Source organism: Panicum virgatum, chromosome 3N (assembly GCF_016808335.1).
Source record: "Panicum virgatum strain AP13 chromosome 3N, P.virgatum_v5, whole genome shotgun sequence".
NCBI lineage: Eukaryota > Viridiplantae > Streptophyta > Magnoliopsida > Poales > Poaceae > Panicum > Panicum virgatum.
In genome coordinates, this window is record NC_053147.1 from 68,273,316 (window position 1) to 68,280,527 (window position 7,212).

The following is a 7,212-nucleotide window of genomic DNA, read 5'->3' on the forward strand; positions in this document are numbered from 1 at the left end:
CAATTACGACAATGGAGCAATCATGATGCATTTTGTATTTGATTTTTAGTTTTTAATTAATTTAATTCACTTTCGCGTGTGACTATAGATGGCTTGATGGGTTTCCCCTAAAAACAGAATGGTTAGATTGGCTCACACTAGGCCTGACACTAAAAAAACAACACTAACGTGACACAGCTCGATATGCATAATGCCCTTGCCAGTCCAACCCTATCATCGTGTCATGTCTGGACCGGAACCCCATCACACGGTGCCGGCCCACACATTTTTAGGTTTGGCATAATTGGATCCGTTTATGGCCCAATATTTTCTCTCAACCCTAATCCTTCTCATCTTTCTCATACCATTCACACCCTCTACCTCCCCTCTCTTCTCTGCCCCGTCTCCCAGGCCCCTCGTGTCCCTGCAGCTGCTGCCATGGCCTCCCCACCCACCTCGCCTTTCCTCCCGCCACCATCACAGCGTCCCCACGCGCCTCGCATCCTCGCCGCCGTGCTTCCCAGGCCCTTCTCCATCCACAACCACTGTCATGGCCTCCCCTCGGATCGGCACGTGCACATGCGGGCTGACCATGCACATCGTACTGGTATGACAAGCGTCTTTCATACCATGCCTGGGCCGAGGAGCTGGCACGCAGTGCGGCACAGCACGCACGACTAAACCATAGTGTCTAATCATGTCCTGCTTAAGCTGTGTTAGTGTTATGTCGTGCCATTCGGCTCATTTGGCCAACTATATGCGCGACTCATGACAATTAGAGCCATGTACAGCTAGTACGCAACCAAAAAAGTATAATTTTTTAGATAATGGGAAAAAAGGGTGCTCAGTTTTGACCTCAAAAGAGGCTACAACAAAAAAAAGTATAAAATTAGTATTCCTTTTTATGTAGTGTTGGTGCTTTCTGATGTTTGTGCAGAAGAAATCTACTTTGCTTCAACAACAGCTTATTATTTCTATTATTATCCCTATGTTAAAACTTCAGCTCAGAGTTGAATGTATATTGTTGCATTTTTTTATCAAAGTTTCTTCTTTTTTTTTTTATCTTGGGTAGTTCCAACAGGCAAGGCAGGCAGCCAATGTTGTAGCGTAGACGTCCCTGTCCGCCGAGATGCCGGAGGCGCGCGTCAGGGCCGGAGGATGCGGCACACGCCCCGGGAACGAAAGGCCGCGGCCTGCGGTGCCGGGCGACGACACGGTGGCCGGCGGCGGTGCACACTACTACAAAACAGCCAAAGATCCTGGCCAAAGGCACGCATCAGTACCGGCTGCAAAAGCAGCTAGTACCTTTGGCCAGCGGCGATCAAAGGTAAGGTGTTTGGTACCGAGTTAAAGCATCACCCGGTACCAAAACTTCAATATAGGAACCGGTTAGTGCCACCAACCGGTACCAAAAGCACAAGGAGGAATAGGTACCGGTTGGTGGAAACCAACCGGTGCCTAAAGGGTGGACAATGACACCGAATTTTGCCATGGCCCGGTACCGCCACGTGCCCACAACAAAGGCACCGGTTAGTAACATCAACCGGTGCCTATGTCTTTTGTTTGGCACCGGTTGTTGAGCACCAACCGGTGCCTTTGAGCTACGCCTATAAATACCCCAACCCCTCCCCCCTCCAAGCTGCCGTGAACTCACTGTTCATGGCAGCTGAGTGAGGGGAGGGGAGACGATTTTTTTTCAAAAAAGATTAATTATTTTTCTCCATAACTTAGCAATTGGTTTTTAGAAGCAGTTATCATTTAATTTATTTGATAAGTGAATAATATCTATTTATTATAGTTATAAGCATTATCAATTATATATTTGAATTCAAATTTAATATAGTATGAATGTATTATTTGTACACTACAATGATGTATATAAATATATTGTGGACCTAGATGAGTCGGCAATGGATGTACATGGCCGATCGGCGTTCAAAGGAGTTCATTGATGGCGTGCATGAATTCATAGAAGCGGCCGAAAAACACAAGTATGACGGTTTCGTTCGTTGTCCATGCAAATTCTGTAAGAATGAGAAGGATTACTCATCATCAAGAACCATCCATAGTCACTTGTTCAATAGTGGTTTCATGCCGAACTACTATGTTTGGACTAAGCATGGCGAAAGAGGAATTGCGCTGGATAATAATGTAGAAGAAGAGGACAGGATTCCTGACTTTGCAGCCAATTATAATTCCTTTTTCAACGACACTGCAATAGGTGAGCCTGAAGAAGATACTGAAGGATACGTTATAGAAGATGATCTTGGTCAGATGCTGCGCGAAGCTGAGGAAGGTTGCGAAACAGAAAAGGAATCGAGAGATCTGAAGCGTATGTTGGAGGACTACAGAACATTGTTGTACCCTGATTGCAAACAAGACCAAAAGAAGTTGGGTACCACATTGGAATTATTGCAATGGAAGGCATCAAATGATTTGTCTGACAAGGGATTCGAGGAGTTGCTGAAACTTATTAAAAACTTACTCCCTGAGGGTAACACCTTGCCGGAGACAACATACGAGGCAAAAAAAGTTATTTGTCCTTTAGGATTAGAGGTACAGAAGATACATGCTTGTCCTAATGACTGCATCCTATATCGAGGTGAGTATGAAAATTTGGATTCATGCCCTGTATGCAACGCATGCCGGTATAAGATCACTCGAGATGATCCAGGCGACGTTGAGGGGATGCGTGTCAAGAAGAGGGTGCCTGCCAAGGTGATGTGGTATTTTCCTCTAATACCACGTCTGAAACGTTTGTTCATGAACAAAACGAATGCTAAATTGATGCGATGGCACAAAGAAGAACGTAAGCAAGACAATATGTTGAGACACCCCGCTGATGGGTCGCAGTGGAGAAAAGTGGACAGAACATTCCCAACATTTGCAAATGAAGCGAGGAATATAAGGTTCGGCTTAAATACGGATGGCATGAATCCTTTCGGTGAGCAGAACAGTGGTCATAGTACCTGGCCTGTAACACTCTGTATATACAACCTTCCTCCCTAGTTGTGTATGAAGCGGAAATTCATTATGATGCCGGTGCTTATCTCCGGCTCGAAGCAACCCGGTAACGATATAGATGTGTATCTGAAACCACTGATTGAGGATCTTCTATTGTTGTGGAAAGATGAGGGTGTTCGTATGTGGGATGCGCACGCAGAGGATCATTTTAACCTGCGTGCATTGCTTTTCGTAACCACCAACGATTGGCCAGCACTAAGTAACCTCTCCGGACAATCCAATAAGGGTTATAGGGCATGCACCCATTGTTTAGAAGAAACCGACAGCATGTACCTCAAGCATTGTAGGAAGATCGTGTATATGGATCATCGTCGATTTCTTCCGATCAAGCACCCATTAAGGAGGAGGCATGCTCACTACGATGGAAAGGCAGATCATCGTACCAAGCCTAGACACCGTTGTGGGAAAATGGTGTTTGAAATTGTCAAAGATATAAAAATAGTATTCGGAAAAGGACCCAACAGCAAATCAGTGCAGAGTGATGACGGACGTGCACCTATGTGGAAGAAGAAGAGTATTTTTTGGGAGTTACCTTATTGGGAAGTCTTAGACGTCCGCCACGCAATTGATGTGATGCACCTAACAAATTATCTTTGTGTGAACCTTCTAGGTTTCCTTGGTGTCTACGGTAAGGCAAAGGATACATTGGAAGCGCGGCAAGATCTTCAACGTATGAAACAACGGGCCGCCCTACATCCAGAAAAAAAGGGATAAAGGACGTCATTATCTAGGTCCTGCGTGCTACACTCTTAGTAAGGAAGAGAAGCAAAGTATGTTCGACTGTTTGAACAGTATCAAGGTCCTATCAGGCTACTCTTCGAATATAAAGAGGCTACTGAACTTGAAAGAGAAGAAATTCGCACACGTAAAGTCCCATGACTGTCACGTGTTGATGACGCAATTGATTCCAATTGCACTTAGAGGTATTCTACCATCTAATGTTCGAGCAACAATCATAAAGCTATGCGCATTTCTCAACACAATTTCTCAGAAGGCAATCGATCCATCGAGTTTAAGCAGGCTACAAGAGGATGTTGTCCAAAGTTTAGTCAGTCTTGAAATGATATTTCCTCAATCATTCTTCAATATTATGACGCATCTTCTAGTTCAGCTGGTCAAAGAGATTGGTATTCTCGGTCCTGTTTTCCTTCATAATATGTTCCCTTTTGAACGATACTTTGCAGTACTAAAGAAATACGTTCGTAATCGGGCTCGTCCAGAAGGAAGCATTGCGAAGGGTTACATCACAGAGGAGGTCATTGAATTTTGTGTTGACTATGTGGAAGAACTCTGCCCAATTGGGATTCCAGTATCACGTCATGAGGGGCGGCTGATTGGAAAGGGCACACTTGGAAGAAAATCAGTAAATGCCACATATCATGCCACGTTGAGCAAAGCACATCTCACAGTTCTGCAACAATCAGCCTTGGTGGCTCCATACATGGAGGAGCACATGCAAATTGTGCGAAGTATATACCCTTTGAAGTCTGAGACATGGATTACAAAACATCATAACGATACATTCGCCACCTGGTTGCAGAAGGAAGTCATGGCCAACGATCAAATTCATGAGCAGCTAGCTTGGCTGGCCAGGGGTCCGGCAAATTCAATCCTGATGTACCAAGGATATGAAATTAATGGTTACACATTTTATACAAGAGTCCAAGATAACAAGAGCACCAATCAAAATAGTGGTGTCCGTATAGATGCCACCGACTCTAGTGGCCAAACGAACTCATATTTTGGTTACATTGAAGAGATCTGGGAACTCGACTATGGGCCATTGAAGATACCTCTATTTCGTTGTCAATGGGTTAAACTCACAGGAAAAGGTGTCGATATCGACGAGTATGGAATGACAACGGTAGACCTCAAAGAGCTTGACTATCGAGACGAACCATTCGTCCTAGCTAAAGATGTCACTCAAGTTTTCTATGTGCAGGACATGTCTAGCAAAACGAGAAAGGACAAGTCTAGGAATAAATCAAGTTTTGTAGGTGCCGGAGATGAGGCAAAGCGCCATATTGTTCTGGCAGGAAAAAGAAAAATTGTGGGAGTCGACGATGTCACAGATGAAGAAGAATACAATAAGGTTGAAGATATGACTCCGTTCGCAGTGGAGGTTGACACAAGTATTCTTTTAGCCGAAGAGGAGGCTCCGTACGCACGTCATGATCATAATGAAGGGACGATTGTAAAGCGAACCATCGTTAATATTCCCTTAGTTGAATGATTATGTCTTGTAATATTTTCTGTGAACATTATTAGATTTCTTATGGAATTATTTGATTTATTATGCAATTAAAATAATTAGTTATGCACCTAAATTATCTGATTTTCTATGCAATTATCAGATTTATTATGCAAATATCAGATTTATTACGAATTATGAGGCAATTAATAGATTTACAAGAGAAAAAGAAAGGGGAAATGAAAAGATAACCTTTGGTACCGGTTGGAAAATCCAACCGGTACCTTAGGGTCCTATTTGGGTAAAAAAAAAGTGGGGCGTCGCGCGGGAGTCGAACCGTGGCCGCGAAGCCCAAATTTCCGCGAGTTACCATTGAGATACTGACGAATTCCGTTCAAAGGGGGGGTCAAAGAAGATTGAAAAGTGAACTTCAAAAGGCCTAAGGTACCGGTTTTGTTAATCCACCCTGGTACCATAGGGGCTTTTCATTTCCCGCCCGTTGGGCCCTAAGGCACCGGGCGTGCGGAGAACCGGTACCTAAGTCTCGCCTAAGGCACCGGTTGGAGATACAACCGGTACCTAAGGCCTACATAGGTACCGGCTGAATTTTTGACCCGGTACCTTTGGCCAGGGGTATAGACCCGTTGCCTTCTTTCTCCCAATTCTCCACTGCTCCTCCATTCCTCTGGTCGACCGTCGCCGCCCTCCATCTCCGCGCGCGCACCGCCGACCTCCCTGACCCCTCCATCGGCTTCGCAGCTCGATCCCGAAGTTCCCCGTGGAGTCCAGAGGCCCGGAGGACCCCTGCATCGACCCGTCCACGAGCACCGCACACGGGATTTTCCCCGAAACTCCGCGCCGATGAGTTCTATGCGCCGCCGCGATTACTCGCCGCTGGCGATCCCCCGGCCACGCTGACCCCTTGTACACTTCCGCAGCAACACATCGCATCGATTCGAGGAGACCGGAGGCCCGGTGCAAGCCTTGCAGCGCCCCTTCCCCGAGCTCCGCACCATCCTCGCCGCCGGAGCTCGCCGCCAACCCTGCTGCGTCACGCCCCCGACCGTTTCAAGCCTCGGTGAGCACCCTCTAGTCCCCGCCATGCTTTTACGCTAGATTGCTTTAGCCCGTAGCGCACCCCAAGCAGCCTGCACGCCACACGCCGGCGAACCCCCCCGCGCAGGGCCGTCGCCGTCGTAGCACACGCCGCCACGGACCTCCCCGAGGCCCGCAAAGGCCTCAAGTGGACTACGCATGTCGCGTAGTCCCTTCCCGACCCAAACCCTAGCTCGATTCACCCCGGAAACGCCGAGTTCGAACAACTCCGGCCGCGCTCCGCCGCGATTGAAGGCCGCCGGCGAGCCCCGCCGCCGCCCCGCGCGCCCAGTCGATCCCAGCCGCCCGATCCTCAGCCCACGGACGAGATTAGATCACATCCGGATCTAATCTGAGCCGCGGGATCGTGATCCAACGGATCAGATCCGCGCGTACCCCTTCGGCCTGGACATTTTGCTAAAGAGCCCCTGCACTTTCTGAGTATCAACCCGCGCTCCTGTCCTATTCAAAAGTATTTGCAGTTTAGCCCAAAATCTTGCACGGACCCCCCTGAACTTTCCAGTAATAGAACCCGCCTGTCCAGCCCTTGTAGTTTTGCGAGTTAGACCCTAGATCTATGCGTTATTTATGTTTAGGTCCTCGGTTTTTGCAGAAAACCCCCAGAAACTCTGTTTTTCTTACAGTTAAGCCCCTAGATCTTGTTTTAAGCCTAGTTTTCGCGTTATAGCTCCGTTTTAGGCGTTCTTTATGTCCACGCGATCGTTGTAACGCGTAGAATAGTTCTAGCATAGTTTCGGCTGCTATTTTCATGTAACTCGTACGTGTAACGACGACGAGTAACGACGACGAGTAATTTCGTATTCGCTCTCTAACTCGCAACCCCGTTCCTCGACCCAGTTCCTCGAACCCGTTCCACGACACACACACACTAACACACACAGACACACACACAAACACACTCA